General features: G+C 57.2%; 1 protein-coding gene across 1 annotated transcript in view; it reads left to right on the top strand.

The window, feature by feature from the left end:
- Nucleotides 1-16,122, top strand: part of ADARB1 (adenosine deaminase RNA specific B1) — a 127,964-nt gene that overhangs the window by 34,272 nt on the left and 77,570 nt on the right. The window lies entirely within an intron of this gene.

Genomic DNA, 16,122 nt, shown 5'->3' with positions numbered 1-16,122 from the left:
CAGATTCTTCTCATGCTGCATGAACGCGGGCTTGCGTCTACCTTCATTCTCCTGGCCGGTGCTTGGGTGTGCGGCGCAGGCCCCTGTTCCCACATCCCGCACCTGGACGCCCTCTGCTTCCCATGTGTGTCCCTGGCCCACAGCCCAGAGGGGACGCTCAGGGGTCCCGCGTGTCTCGGCCACAGCCCTTGCTCCCCGCTCTTCCTGCCCAGCCGCGGCAGCTGTGGTGGCGCTTGGCGGTGTAGCGCCCGAGGAGCAGCGCACGGAGCACGGTGTGTCCCCCGCAAGCTGTCCCAGAGCACGCTCCCGCGGAGCTTCTGCCCAGGAGTAGCCGTGGGGCGCAGCCGGCCCGCAGACGTCTGGGTGACAGGTGTGTCACCGGAGCTCCTGGCCTGCAGCTCTGGGCCGTAGGTCTGCCTGCCTGCCTGTTCGTTGGTTTTAACTTTTTCGTATAAATACAGAATTCATCTTTGTGTCTGTTTCCCTTGGTTCAGGGCTGTATGTGAGAGGCTAGGCTGGTGGGGGGCTTCGTGCCGTCTGAGCTAGTTCTCTGCGCACCGCGGCGTCCGTTCCCTCTCCCTCCCGTGGCGGCTCTCCATCCGTTACCAGCACTGCCGCCCGACCCTTCCGACGCGCTGTTTGTACAGGAGGGCCCGTCTTCCTGGGCCTGGGCCTCCGCGGGTATACTTGGACGTCCACGGCCGTTCCGCTTTCTCCACACTCCCCCGGGGCATCGGCTGCCCTCGCAGTCCTTACTGCTCCTGACGCTCCTGCGAGGGTCTCCCTGCAGCTGTAGATTTCGGTCCTGGACGCCGATGAGACCAAGCACTTCTGTCCTGTGTTTAGTGATCGTGGGGGCTTCCCTCCTTCCCTCCCTCCCTTCTTTTCTTAAAGATCTTATTTATTTGAGAGAGAGAGAGAGAATGAGCAGGAGGGGCGGAGGGAGAGGGAGTCTTAAGTGGACTCCCCGCTGAGCGCTGAGCGGACACGGGGCTGGGCCCATGACCCTGAGATCGTGACCTGAGCTGGAATCCGGAGTCAGATGCCGGACCAGGTGCCCCTGGGCTCTCTGTTGGCTGCCGGTGAAAGGGCACAGCTCACACCTCTGCCCCCAGGGAAGAAAGTGGGGCTGGGGTCGGGGTCCCTGCCGCAGCTTCTGTCACGCCTACATCTCTTCTTAAAAACAAGCAAACCCTGTTTCCCTCGTAAGTTAAAGAAATTGGCTCATCCTTCCTGAGTTCTGTCTCCGCTGTCTCTCCTGGAGTTGCCCGTTGTATTTAGTTTTAAGAAAGGCATGAATACTTGGTAGCCTTGCTACTCGTGTGGCCAGCTCCCTGGGGATACACGGAAGCTTCTGGCAGGGCCTCGCCTTCTCTGTGCTTCTGGGACTCCGTCTACGGCCTCCTCTCACTCCCTGGGCTGCCTGGGCACGGGCCAGGCCCAGCTCGCAAGCCCTGATCTCAAGCTTATCTCCACGCACAGCTGCTCCGGGAGATCCTCCTTCTGTTCTCAGTGCCGCGGGGTGGAAATAAGAGGTGAGCGGACCTGGGTCCCCAAACATCTCTTGCTTGGTCTGCCTGGTGTGAGAGAGAGTCGGGTAGCCAGCGGTCCTCTGTAGCCCCTCACTGTCCGCTCTGGTTTGGGGACCAGGCTTGTGTTAAAGCAGGCGGGCAGGCCGTTTTCTGCTGGGGTGGTGCCAGCTTTTGAGAGCCAAGGGCCTGCGGTTAAGAATTACCACAGAGGGCACGGTGGTCTGGATGTCCTGGGCCCATGGGGTTGCGATCCCAGAATTGCCATCCAGAGGCCCACAGGGTCACCAGGAGGCGGAAGGGGGTCCACCAGGCATTGTAAGGGGTCCTGTGTGTCCCCTGTGTAGCCACACCCAGAGGGGACGCTCGGGGGTCCTGTGTATGTTCTGAACCACAGCCAGACGGAGCCTGTCGGGGCCGTGGGAAGACCTGGTGTTGGAGGCCGAATTTCTAAGTGTTTCTAAGTATTTCTCACGTCGTCTTTTAACGTTTCGTTTTATTCGTTCATGGAGAAGGGAATCTGTTCATCTTGCTTGAATCCCTTTCCTTAGGGCTAGTTGGGGGAATAAAATGTGATAATAAAACTGAAAAATATTTTGTAAAATGTGATTACTGATTTTGTTTTCAACTCTTTTTTTTAAAGGGTCTTGGAAGGGCCTCTAGAGCTTGGTCTGCCCCAGCTGGTGTCCTTGATTCTGCCGAGGAAGGTGCAGGGACCGTGGCGCTGGGGCGGCGGGCAGCCTGCAGGTCTCGCCTCCGCGGCTCCTGCCCGCCTGGCACGCTGACTCCCCGAGAAGCCGTCCCCATTCGTCACCGTGTGAATGAGCTCCTCGCGCCCGACGTGGTTGCGGCCCCGCCAGGCCTTCCTAGCCAAGGGCAAAGGGCAGTTTAGCTTAGCCCCTTTATGAATCTGTCACAGACTTCCAGTTGGCAGTCCCCGCTGGCCGTTGCTGCTGTAAGCAGCCCGCTGTTATGATTAGTCACGTACACACATCACGGAGGAGAAGGGGACTGTTTAGTTAGCCACAAGTACTTCTAAACAGCTGTCACCAGGCTGGAGTCCTTCCATAAATCGAGGAGCACCGCGTGATCCAACACGGTGCGGCGCCACGTTTCTGTCCAGCGAGCGTCCGTAGCAGACGCAGCCCGCGCACCGGTCAGGTCCCCGTCTGTGGCACGAGCGCTCTCTTGTGCGGGGCTCGGGCCTGAGGATGCGGCCAGGCAGTGCTGGCTCCTCCGTACACGGTCAGCCCTTCGGCGGGGGCATGCGGGCCCGCACGGGTCACAGCAGAAGGAAGCAGAGCTTGTCAGGGACGTCAGGAGGACGCGGGGGCACCGCTCTGCCGGTGGCAGGCGTGGGAGATCTGCCCTGCCGGCCTTTTCCATGGGGCCGTGGCAGCCCTGGGGCACGTGTCAGGGCGGTGCTGGGTTCAGTCCCCGAGGCGTGTGGCCGCCTGCGGGCAGAGGGGCTCCCCCCTCACTGGGAGAGCTCTGCGTCCGCAGGGTCTTCCCGGAGGACGTGGGGCTGCAGTGGAACAGCGTTTTAAAGCTTCGATGGCCCTGAAACAAGGGGGAAACCGTTCACCGTCACTGAATGTCTGGGGGTCGGGCGAGTGTGTGGGCAGCTCAGCCTGTCGTTCCAGTCGGCCGTGCCGCGGGCGGGGGCACGGCTGCTAACCCCGGGGTCCGGGTGGGAAAGCGTGAGGCGCCCGGGGCTGGGGAACTGGGTTCTCGAGCAGACGGCCTCCCCGCTGTGCCCCTCCCTCCGGGCTCGTAGGGCCCACTCTTGTGTGCGGAGGCCGGGGCTCGCCGGGGAGTGGGGCCTGGAGCTCCCCCTGGGGACGGTGGCTCGTGGACACGCTTGCTGAGGGCAGGGGGGGTAGTCCAAGTGCCAGTCCTCTGCTGATGGATGGTATTGTGGACTTAGTTCTGTTCCCTCTTCCCAGAAATGCAAGAATATGTGGTTTTGCACGGTTGATCACACCTGTTCGTGGTCAGGAGGAGGTGACCCGCTGTAGTCCTGCTCTCTGGCTGTGGGCCACAGGTGAGTGGTGCCTGGGGCCCTGTGGTCACGTAGGGAGCTCTGGGGCACGCTGTGTCCTCATTGGGCACTCAGGTGCCAGGGTCGTGGACGGCTTCCGTGATGGCTCTGGGAGCTGCCCCCGGCAGAGCGAGCCCTGGGGCCCACGCAGAGTTCACAGGGGTTGGACGTTCCCACGTGACTGTGACTTCTAGGGGCACGTCCTGACTTCAGCGAGAGTCTGCCCCTTTTTCTGCGTCCTTGGGCTTTGAACTTCATGCATTCACCGTGTGCGTGTAAGAGCGAGATTCGGCTTCTACTTGTCTCAGCTCTTCCAGAGCCGCCGGCCCTTTCTGCTCGCGTCTCTAACGTGTGCGCGGGGGGGCTTTGCTCTCACACCCCGCCGTGCCGTCCGCTGTGCGTCACGTGGCCCACAGCGTCAAGTCCAAGGGCCCGGGCCTTGCTCAGAGGGTCCAGTGTCTTGCCCGAGATCTGGGGCAAGGACGACCACCACATGAAACGGTAGGGACAAGGACTTGTGCTTTAGGGGCCTTATTTGATTTTCTGTAGAACCAAAAACTGATGAGCCACGTGTTTGCTCATCAGTGACTGCCCGGATGGCGGCTCTGCGCCGGGAACCGCGGGCCGCGTTTTTACCCTGGAGGCAGAGCCCTTTGCCTGAGGGTGGGCCCTGCGGGCAAGACAAGTGCTTCCCGGGACGTGGGGTCAGATGGCTGCCGCTGGCTGTGTGGCCCCGTGGCCCCGTGGCCCGGGGCTAGTTCCATCTAATGACAGGACCAGACTGGGAAGCAGCCTTGGCCGAGGGGTGGGGCTCCGGGCGGACCTGAGCCTGTGCCCCCTGGAAGCATCTTCGAAGAACACTTCCTGCGTTTGTGAGTGTCTTTTAGGGCGGTTTGTATGGTATTTGAAAATGAACTGCTCCCGGGAGCTGTGTGTACTTTGCAGAGGTGCGGACCGGACGAAGGGCTCTGTGAGCCCCACTGCCCCTGCAGGCATTGGTGACGTTGTGCAGGTGAGTGTCTGCGTCTGTTTTCCTGCACAAATACCTTCTTTAGCCCCAAAGCTCAGCCGAGCGATGGCCGTCGCTGTTCAGTCGGGGAACGGGGCGTGGCCGGGTGGATGTAGACGGCCAGCTGGCGCGTGGACAGATGGTTTCTGCTTTCCCTTTCGCTGTGTGAGTAGAGACTGTCCAGCACGTGTGTGCGTGCGGTGAGGACGCCGTGTGTGGTCGCCACACTGCTGGGTTTCTTGGCTTTCTTCCTCTGGGGACCGAGGGAGGGGCTGCGGCTCTGCCGGAGCGCCGGTCCGACCCACGCTCGTCTCCGCGGCGGCCTGTGCCGCTGCCCCGCCCGCTCCCACGGGGGTGGCCTTCCGGCAGCGGGCTCACCCTCGTCACGCCGTGCTGGGCGCTAGGCCAGCCGAAGGTGCTCCGTGTGGGGAGCCCGTGGTGCCTGTGAACACCGGCTTCTGCCGTGCGCATTGATGGGATCTCTCTACTGTGTACAAGGACTTCTGGTATATAGGACTTCTGACAGGTATGGGAGTTCTGTTCTGTGTGGGCTTCCCTCACTCTGTACTGCCCGTCTTCGCCGCACCCCGGACGTGTCATACAATGGTCTCTCCCTCTTCATAGGACTGATGCGCTTTATCTATTTTCTTCCAGGGTAAAAAAAATTCTGACTTTAGGGGCACCTGGGTGGCTTGCTTAGTGGGTTGAATGTCTGACTCCTGATTCCGGCCCAGGTTGTGACCTGAGGGTTGTGGGACCGAGACCTGTGTCGGGCTCCGTGCTGTGTGTGGAGCCTGCTTGAGGTTCTTTCTCTCTTTCTCCCCCCCTTTCTCTCTCAAAAACATCCTGATTTCATGTAACTGATTCAGTGCCCATAACTGCCTCTTACTACACGAGGCCTGTTGTTCGGTTGTAGGGCCCGACTGGTGCACTGCCCTCCGTTGACCTGTTTGAAAACATCTTGAGATGCTACCAGCATGTGCTGTTAGACCATATTCCCACCCGCCAGTGCGAGTCCGTTCAGTTAAAGGTGGCTCCTCTCCGTCCCCTCTTCCCAGGGGTGACCAGTCCCCGGTGCGTCTGTCCCTCTCCCACTTGCGTTCGCTCACGCGGGCCGCGCGCCGGGTCTCACAGGTCTCGGTGTTCGCGAGTTACAGTTTTGGATTTGTTGTCTTTCTGGTCTCCGTGCGGGCTTTCTGTGTCTCTTCTGCAGCGTTAGTCTACACGTGGTAACGGGGGGGAGACAACATCTGTAGGATTGCGACCCTGTGAATTTCACCGCAGAGCCGAGCACTCTGACGGGAGAAGCAGAAAGTGTAGTCTCTGCCCCAGGACTCTTGCCCAGGAAAAGAGCGTGTTTGACCGGAACCCCCGGTTCTCCTCACCTTTCTGAGCTGCGTCAGGTGCCGTGGTCTCTCGTGTCACGTCCATTTGCTTCTGGATTCAGTTTTGGTTTTGCGGGAGCGTCCGTAATCCGTTTCTTTACGGACCGCATGGCTGAGAGCGTGTTGGGTTCTTGTGTGCAGATATCGTGTTCCCACACTTGACGGATCCTTTGGCGAGGTCCAGAATTCCGGGTTCTGAAAATCTTCCCTTCAGACTCAGAGAACATTTCCTGTTCTTTTCCACAGTCTGGTGTTGCCGAGGAGAAGTCAGTCGTCAGCTTGATTCTCGTTCTCCACAGGCCTGTGTCTTCCGCTCTCCCCTGCGCCTCTGGCGCTGATGCTTTGATGGGGGACCGCCCTGTGCTCTGATCTGCTTCTCTTCCGAGGCCAACTGGCCACATTTGGATCCCCCCCTTTGGAAAGCCCCAGACCGTCTGTGGAGGGGAATTCTCCGCTCAGCCTAGAAGTGAGAGGACTGCCCCGAGGCTCTTTCTCTTTGGAGCCCCGTCTCCGGCTGTCTTGCACTGTGGTTCCCGCGGCTCCTTCGGGTCCACCCGATTCCGTCCTCATGCCTTGACCGTACGGAGTTCCCGTGTCTCTTGCTGAGCTGCTTCACCACGTTTCATTCCTCTTACGGTTCATTGCCAAGAAGTACCTTTTTTGCCATTTTGATGGGGTTTTGGGACGAGAAGAAAGAAGATATGTACTTTCTCACCATTTTTAATAAAAAGCCTTTTAAAGTTTTTTTTTTTTTTTAAGAGAGTGAGTGGGGAGACTCCACGCTCAGTATGGAGCCCAACATGGGGCTCCATCTCACAACCCCAAGACCGTGACCTGAGCTGGAATCCAGTCGGATGCTCAACTGAGTCACTCAGGCGCCCCCCGCCTTTTTAGATCACTCTTAATGGCAAGATTCCACACCTTGAATACCTGTAACAGTGGTGGTTTTTTCCTAGTGGAAAAATTGCTCAACATTATCAAAGAATTGGTTCGAGATGAAGTGAGCCAGCTCCGGGAATCTGTCAGCTGCTTGGGTAAATTCTTCATGAGGGACGTTGTACTTTCCACCTGTCACTTTATGGTATGTAAGGGCCGTCCGTCCACTTCAGCACAGCGGGGTAACCGTCCCGCTTACCTTGTAGTGTGTGGCAAGTCAGAGTTCACACTCTGAGACCGAAGGTTGCCAGTGAATGGAGTGTCACTGCCTTATTGAAACTGGGGGGGGGGGGGTTGATACGTCTATTTTGAAACGAGGTTGGAGATGATTCATGACACTGAGAAGTTTAGTTATTTAAAAAATATGCTTAAAAACCTGATGAAATTTTCATCACTGTGGACACAAATAACCCATGTTACACTGAAGTGAACCGGTAAAGCAAAATTTACATCAAAATTTACATCCCAGAAGCGGGAAGGGTCGTCGTTGAAGCCACGGTCACTTCGGGCGGTGAGGGATGGTGGCCGCCGTCTGGACTGCGGGCGTGTGGCCCTCTGCCGCTGTGCGTGGGAGCCGCACGGCTCGGAACTGAGCTGGAGGCCTGTAAGCTCTGGTGACGCTTCTGGTTTAGGCTACGGATCCCACTGCTAGTGCCCCAACACCTCACTCTGTAGTCACCGTTGACGAGCCACCGCCGTGTGGGACAAGAAGGGCCGTGAAGTGTTGCCGGTTCGGTGCCACAGAGAGGACTGGGTTTCGGTCCATTTGGGGTCCTTCTGAGCCCCCGATTAAAGCTGTGGACGTTGTCGTTAGAAAGATGCATGTGGGCTTAGAAGCACACCATTTTGTACACAATTTTGCCTTTTTCACGGATGTGAAGCCTTGAGGGATACGTGCTCCAGACCCGTGTGGGAAGCGGCTGTTTCTCTGCCCGGGGCCGTCACCCGGGCTGTGGCCTGCGCACGGGGAACGAGCAAAGGCTGTGCGGCCTGGGGTGCACCTCCCCGCCCCCCGCCAAGCCCTCTGTCTCTGCTCCTGGTGCCTTAAGGGGGACACGCGTGAATCCTCGAGGACGCCACCCTCCCCCCCGAGCTGTCGCCAGCTCTGCTGCCCTCGCTGCTCCCGAGGGAAGGAACATGTAGTGATGTCTGTGTACTTGGGCTATTTTCATGATTGCAAAAAAAAAGTGTCTTCATTTTATCAGCTTCTTTTTTCCCCTCTGTTTTCAGTTTTTCGCAGTTGGATCATATTTTTTGAGAAAAATGTCAGGTTCGTTGTACTAAGGGAAATGTAGGAAAATGCCAATTTGGATTATGAAAGACTCTAAATTAAAGCTCTTAAAAAGAAAAAGTAAAAGCTTTTTATTTAAATTTCAGAAAGTTAACGCAAAAGCACTCCTGAATAAAATGTCGCGTCCCACAGGCCACTCGCTTTTATCTCATCCTTTCTTGTCGCTTATTTTCTCTCGAAGATCGCTTCCCTTCCTAATCGTACCCGTTAGGGATTCTCCCAGACCGGGGTCAGCTGGCGGCCGACTTCCCGGCTGTGATTTGCCGGGGAGACGTCTTCATGTGTCTCGCTGTGAGAGGATGTTGCGTGGGTCTGTGGCTCCTGGCTCGGCTTTTCTCTCTGTCCAGCCGAGAGCTGCCCCCTCCCCGGCTGTCTGGGGCACGGCCCCGCCTGCCACCCCTGACGTTTCTGGGCTGCGAGTTGCCTGGTTTCCTGTACGTGGGGTTGGCTGGGCGTTTTGGCTGTGCCCCGCTCTCTGTCCCTCTTCTCCGCGGCTGCAATCTGGTCACCTCCTCAGCTTTCTGTCCCGGCTCACTCACCTTCTCCTTGCGTCGGATGTTAAAACCCACCATCGAGCCTTTAATTTTAGTAATTTTAGTCTTTAATGTTTCTTACTGATAGGAAGTTTTTTCTTTCCTGAGTCTGACTGGTTCTTCTTCATTTTCCCGGTTCCCGTCTGTTTTTGTGTTTAGAGAGAGCGCATGGGAGTGGGAGGGGCCGAGAGGGAGGGAGAGAGAACCTCAGGCAGGCTCCCCGCAGAGCACGGAGCCCGGGGACACGGGCTCGATCCCTGACCCTGAGGTCACGACCTGAGCGGAAATCGGGAGTCGGATGCCAAACCGACGGAGCCACCCGGGCACCAGCCCCGGTTCTCTGTTCGTTACTCACCGGTTATCGAGCGCGTGGGGTGCTTGGCGGCTCCGGCGCGTCCGCAGGTCTGTTTCTTTTGTCTCTTGGTGATGCTGTTTGTCCTTCAGGCCTCGCTTCCTTGTGGGATTCTCACGTTTACTCTCAGCGGCTCGTTTTCCTCGGGAGACAAGTTGTATGATTCTTTGAGGCCTCCGATGAGGGTGCATTTTTCCAGAGACGGTTTTCCTTTGTTTCTGCCCGTGTCTGTGTGCCGCTAGTTCAGGGAAAGCTTTTCCTCGGGGCCCTTTGGATACGTCTTGGGGCATCTGGGTGGTGTGATTTGGGGCTTGGGAGATTATGACACACCTTGCCAGGGACCTTCTGTTCCTTGCTTTTGTTCACCAAAGAGAGGAGCAGTTGGCATCCTCTGGTTAAAAACTTACATTTAGTATTACGTAAGGGGGTGAGACCTATTGGAGAGATTTCTGTAAAATATTAAAAGGTGGTTTTTAGACAGTTCATCTCCTTGCAGTGGATAATGTTACACGAAATTTTAGTGTTTGATAAATAACCTGAATCATCTTAAAATTATAATGTCACTGAAATACGGACGTCATATTTGTTTGGCTTTGAATTAAGAACTCGTGACACTGTTCGTTGGACACGAGTGTGATGAGAGCAGTTGGGAATGCTGCAGTCTGTGGAAGCCGCAGGCGCGTGATGGCCGAGGAGGCCCGTGGCCACAGGTCCCTCAGGAAGCTTAGGGTTTGTGGACTGTTCTAGACCTTGAAGTCTGTTGGGGGTCTTGGAGCTGCCAGCCGCCCGGGGCTGCGGTGCCCCCCCGTGCTCGGCCGGACAGGTCTACGTCCCCGTCATAGAAGGGCTCTCAGAATCATCTTTCCGTCCACTCTCTTTTTCTTACTTGGCTTTGCCTTTGTGGAGAGGTTGCCGCCTGTCTTGCTTTGTTCTTGGTGTAATCCAGCAAGTTTCTTATGGGAGAAGGTGGTCGACCAGCGCCTTGTGTCCCCCGCGTGTGTGTGTGCACTGCAGACACGGGGGCGGGCCTCGGGCCTGTGGCTCTCATGCTCCACGGGGGGCTGGGGCCTGAAGTGCTTTCCTGTGGGTCGTGTTTGTTTGCTCGCAGTGATTGGGCAAAATCAGTCCTCATTTTCATGAAAAGTCACTCCCTAAAACAAGGGGGAAAGTCATAATAAAAGCAATGTGGTTGATCATCTCTGTTAGTGTAGGGGTCTCTGCCAAGACCCTGTTAATCGTGGGAGACCAAGGCCTCAAGTCCCGCCCGTAAGAGGTGTTGACTCCTAATAATATACCATATGTAACTAAATAGAATTAAAAAAACAAAAACAAAAACAAAGAGGTGTGGACTCCGGGAGGCAGCCCTCCGCTTCCCACTGCCCGAGTACACAGGCCAGCCTGCAGCGGGTGGCGTGGACCAGGACAGGAGGTCCCTGTGTGCAGCACTGCTGCCACGCCAGCGTGCCCCCCGTAGCACAGCCCCCTCTCCCGGCCTGTCGGCCTTTCTGGGTTGTTTTGACGTATGTGGCCAAAGGGTGGACAGTTGTCCTGAAGGGAGCAGGCGCCGAGGGCAGGGAGGGCTCAGAGCCCCTCCCACGTCCTTCCTACTGCCCTTCCCTACCTGACATCCGGTGGCTGAGGCCGTCCCCTCCGTGCCGTGACCTGAGACGCTGGTCTTCCGGGCTGGAATGATGCGGGTGCCACCCGCTACGCCCAGGGTCACTCGCCTGCTTGACCTCAGTGCTCCCTCCCTCCTTCGTCTGTCCCTCTGTCCCCACCCGCATGTGCCTTGTGTCTGTGGAGAGCAGAGCTCACGCCTAGTGCTGGGAGCACGGGTCCCTCTGGGAAGGATCACACAACAGCAGAGTGTGGCTGGAGGGGAGAACTCCCTGGCCTGTTTAATGAGTTGTTTTAATGTTGGCAGCAAGCTTTAATGTCCCATAGAACATTAGATTATTCAGAGTTTAAAAAAATCATGTTTTCCCTCAGGTCACACAAATATTTTCAGTAATGTTTGCTAATTCATTTCAGAAAATAAGAGGAGGGGTTTTGAAATATAAAGCGAAGTAGTCATTTTTTTGGAGGAGTACTTGACATGCCAAAACGGCACATATTTTAACTTGCGCAGCTTGGTCAGTTTTGCGACGCCCGTGAGGTGGTTGGCACAGTGACGGTGGTGAACGTGCCGGTGCCACTGAAGGTCCCCTGCCCCCATCCTCTCCCCGCCCCAGCCACCGCCCCCTCCTTGTTGTCACGATAGATCCCTTTGCGTCTTCTATGTGAATAGGGTCAGACAGTGCGTACTCTTGTCTGGCTTCGTTCACTCCCCGTTACTCTTTCGAGATTCCTCTGTGCCGTATGTCCTGGTTCATTCTCAATCAGTCCTTCTAACGAGGCGAGATACGTTCTTACTTGCTAAGAAAACGCAATATGCTGAATTCAGTAAGTAGAAGGGATGACGAAGTCCATCTTGGTGGTTCTGTTAGGACCAGAACGCCGGGGAAGTGGAGGGAAGAACACACGGGCTTCGTGGTCTACGTGGTGGTCACAGTGTTGAGTCAAGGCCTCCGGACCGAGCGGAACCCGCGCTCCACACCAGGGAGAGGGCGTGTGTCCCCTGCCTGAGCTGGTCCCCGCTCCGGCCCAGAGCACAGAACAGAATATGCTCTGGAAACCGCTTCCTAAGTGGAATTTAAATAATGTCAAAAAATCTAGATTAAACCAGGACCTTTGGACTAGAGCACTATTTCCTCTTGCATTTCCCCTCCTCCCTAGAAGCACCAAGGAAAGGGGGGCCTGCACCCTCCTCCCGGCCTCCTGATTAACACTGGGTGCCTGACGGTGTGCCCGCGGCCTGCGCTGCCCAGTGGGTTTGGTCGCCTGTGGCGGTGCTCTCGCCTCGTAAGTGCTCACCAAGTCCTTGCCACGTGAAGGCCTTACCTCTGCCCGTGGTCCCTAACGCAGAACGGACTTGTTCCTCCGGAAATGTCAGGTAGCTGGCGCCGGCTGGCATTGTTGACGTCCAAGTGTCCGTGACTAGTTCATGTACTTTGAAGGTTTTTATAGTTGAAGACAACTGAAAAATGCCTCTCTTCTCAAGTTTCCTCTTTTCTTTCGATTTTCTCATGTTGCTTATTGGAAATTCCATCACCCCTTTGACAGCATCAGGATCCTTGGAGCCGCCCACTGGGGGCACTCGCCCCGCCACCGTCCCTCTGTCCCTGGCTGTCCTCCCAGCCTCCAGCCGTGGCCCCCGGAGCCAGGAGAGCCATCCTTCTGCAGACAGGCCAGATCGCTTTCTTACCAAAGTGCGTGTGCAGTGCCTCTGCCGAGGGGCCGCCCCCTCCTCCCCAGAAGCATCTTGACAGGCCCTCTCTGCTCGTCTCAGCTGAGGAACTGTGTCCTTCTGGAGCCTCTGGGCTCATGACTCCGGCCCCACCGTGGCCCTGCTCTCCGTTCCCACCGGCTTCCGGTCCTTCTCTTGGGGTACCGATTCTTAGGACTGACAAAGCACTTAAAATGGAAGACGCTGTTGAAAATTAGGAAGAAGCCTTCTGTCTCTTAGCATCTTCCACTGGTGCTTATTTCCTTCACTTGAGCATATCAGGCCTTTCTATCTTGAAATAATTGTTGTCTCTAGACACGAGAGACCGAGTAGCCACCGAACATCTCTGTTCAGCTGTGTGGTCAGTGACGTGTCTACAAGATGGACAGTGAGAGTACTTACTTTTTGGCAGAGGAAAGCCCTAATTTCCATGGTCTAATTAAATTATGACGATAACTTTCACTTTAAAGGAAATGTAGTGGTTTTACTTAGTGCAGTTACTACCGGCACAGCAAGTCCATCGAGTGCTGGGTGTTACATGTCTTTGAGCGGGACTAGTCCTGTCCTGCTGTCGGCGCTGGGCTGCGAAGCCCCATGTGAGCCCTGTGTCGTGGGCAGCGCCGTGGCCCCGAGTCTCCTCGTGGTAGCAGGGAGTTGGGCACGCAGCTGGCGTGGAGACCCCTGCAGCTTGGCCCTGCGTTCAGGGAGCCCGGGAGCGGGCACTGGGAGAAGGCTCCAGACAGGCGGTGGTGTGGGCTGAACTGGGCTGTTGCCCTCGAGCGTGGCAGGAGCTGGAGGCTCCAGAGCGGCCACAGTGGTGGTCCCACACGACCTCCGTGCCCTGTCCAGGTCCTCGGGCCAGCCCAGGGCCCACTGTTTCTTGGGGTGGCTCCGAGCAGATTGAGGTTTTGGTAACTCATTCCTTGCCTGGAGGGCACGTCTCCCTGTGCTTCTTCCTCCTGGGTTTCTCCCTTGAGACCTCTCCCTGCCTCACCAGCTTCCTCCCCAGGCTGGACCCAGCTCCTACCTTCCCAGCTGCTGTCAGCCGGCTGCTGGTGGTCTCGGTCAGTCACTTGCTGCACGTCAGTAACGGCACGGCCACCGTGTGGTTCCATCGTGGTAGACCGTTCTCGGTGAGAACGGTGGTCACTGTTGGCCATTTCTGGGTCCCGTTGCCTGGGGGTTTCCTAGGGCATGTTTGTTGCGAGCTCCGTCGTTCCTGCAGAAGAGTGCGTGTGTGAAGGATGGTTTTCCTTACGTGTTCCTGTCCCCGGCCCCCGGGAGCGGAGACGTAGCAGACGCTGTAGGCCCGAGTGCTGCTCGGCCGTGGCCCCCCGCTGCCTGCACTCCAGCGCATGGCCCTGCTCCCCGGCTGGCCGCGGGGGCGTGTGTCCCTACGCGGTCAGCCTCAGTGTCACCTGCCAGTGCCGTCACGGGTGCCCTCCGTGCCTCTCTCGGTTCATTAGTGGGGCAGGTTACATTCGTTGATTTTCGTCCACTGACTCGATTCTGCATTCCCGGAGTGAATCCGTCCGGACCATATATCAGCTTTTCCAAAGATTGTTGGGCTGAGTTTACGGATCTTTTCCTTAGGGTTTTTACGTTTGCCTTCATGGGTCAGTTTGGCTGATACTCTGGGCGTGATTTTTGTGTCAATTCTTGTTCTTTGTAGTTGAGTCAGATTTTCTATTTCTTCCTCAGTCTGTTTTGATAAATCGTATTTTTCTTAGAACTTGCTCATTATACCTAAGTTTACAAAATTTTTGAAATAAAGCTCCTAATACCCTCTTACTATATTTTTAATGTGAGAATTTGGCACGATAATTCTGTCCCGGTGTCTCTTGTTGCCTAACATACGCGCCCCCCGCCCCCAAATAAAGCTCAGCTCGTGGCTGGAACAACCATCATCCGGTTTCGGGGCTGACATTGTGGGGCGGGTGGGGGCAGGGTGCAGCAGGGACGGTTTGTCTGTGCTCCATGGGACTGGGACCTCCGCGGGGGCCCCTCGGGTGACTGGCAGTGGCCGTGTGTCTGCGTCGCCCGTCCCTGCAGTCAGCATCTTGTCCGTCCTGTCTGAAGAGGCTTCCTGAGTGACGTGGCGGGCACCTGCCTGGGGCGGACGCGGCCCGTCCTCAGTGTAGACGCACAGCTGGGTGGGCTCAGCCGCAGAACCGGCTTCCTGCACGGAGAGTTCTCAGAGCCTGCAGCCCCAGAATTCACGGGCCCAGCACGCAGTGACCCCTCCACGTCCGCCCGACCCACCGTGGTGGGCCCAGAGCCTGCTGAGCCTCTCAGGGACGCCTTGAAAGGACCACTCTGCTCCGCGGCAGGGGTGTCCCATCAGGGTGGGCACCCGGCTCTCCACTACCCCATTTCCAGGGCCTCCTCTCTCTTCTCTGTGTGGGATTACCCGGCCAGCGTCCGTCCCTGTGTGGGTGCTAGTCTGTGTGATTAATGCAGGTTTAATTTCTTCCTTTTCCCCCTCCCATTTTCTTTGGGCTTATTTTGCACTTACTTTGTTCTTCTGGGTTTATTTTTGTTCTGAGGTGGGGATTCATGATTTTCCCCCGTTTTCTAAAAGTGTGAGCGTTAGGCTACGCATTTCCCTCTGGCGTGCTGCCTTATCTGCGTGCCACACGTTTCCACATGGAATCTCTTTGGTTTTTAGTTTTAAATACTTTCTGGTTTCTGCTGTGATTATTTCAATTGTGCGTGCCTTAGAAGAACACTGCCTAACTCACAAACGCACGGAGGCCTCTCTAGTTATCTTTGCACGGGACGCTGTGCGTGGCGCGGTGGGGGGCCGTGAGCTGACCCCCGCCCCTGGAGCCCCGCTGTTCGCTAGGAGCGTCCCCGCACGTCCGTTCGGGACGCAGGCCTCCGTGTGCCTGCTCTGCAGTGTCTTCCTGGCGCTGCTCCCTGCTCTCTGTCAGCTGCCGTCCTCTACGGCCCCCATGACCACAGCCTTCCCTGTCTTTGCCTGCCTTCCGTCACGCTCCCCTGTGACTGTCACTGTCCCTGGGCCCAGCCCTCCACATCTGTGACTCCATTCAGTCCTCGCGGGGCCATATGTGGCGCCGTCCTCCGCATAGCTGCCAGGACCTGGAGGCCGCCCCGTTCCCGCAGCTGTGGAGCCAGGTGACATCCCAAGGCCAACCTCTTGCCGACTGAACCCACAGCTCTACAGTCCCCAGGGTGTGTGGCAGCTTCCGCCACCCCATTCCTGTTCGTCCTGCTGACGCTTTGCAGTTGGCAGAAGCCATCCCCACGTGAGTCCGGCTCTCCCGGGGCAGCTGTGCTGGGCTGTCCTGGGCCTGGTCCTTCCGGCTGACATCAGGGCTCTGAGTTTCTGGGCCAGCGGGTCACAGCGTGGGCACTGGAACCGGCTTCTGTGAGCCGCAGCCGTGTACTTCCTGCTGGTTCCCTTCTCTGTGCCGTCGGTGGACCTTGGTGGGTGCGGTGACATCTGAATTCTGCCACACATCGTCCTTCCTTGGACTGTGGAGGCTCTGGGTCCTGCTCTTTGTTCCTTGTTGCAGGGGCTCCCTGTGTCTCCTGCACACCCTCCAGCCAGGGCAGGAGCTGCCGGCCAGATTACTGAGCAGATGGGGGTGGCGTGGAGGACAGGGCGGAGGCATGGCACGGCCACTTCCTTTATTCTCCTCAGCCGGGTGTGGAGACAGGACCGGCGGGGTGCTAACGGCTCAGTGACAGTGTGCGC

This window comes from Lontra canadensis, unplaced genomic scaffold (assembly GCF_010015895.1).
Source record: "Lontra canadensis isolate GAN:19392208 unplaced genomic scaffold, GSC_riverotter_1.0 scaffold29, whole genome shotgun sequence".
In the NCBI taxonomy this organism is placed as follows: Eukaryota; Metazoa; Chordata; class Mammalia; order Carnivora; family Mustelidae; genus Lontra; species Lontra canadensis.
This window is presented reverse-complemented; position numbering and strand designations above follow the sequence as displayed.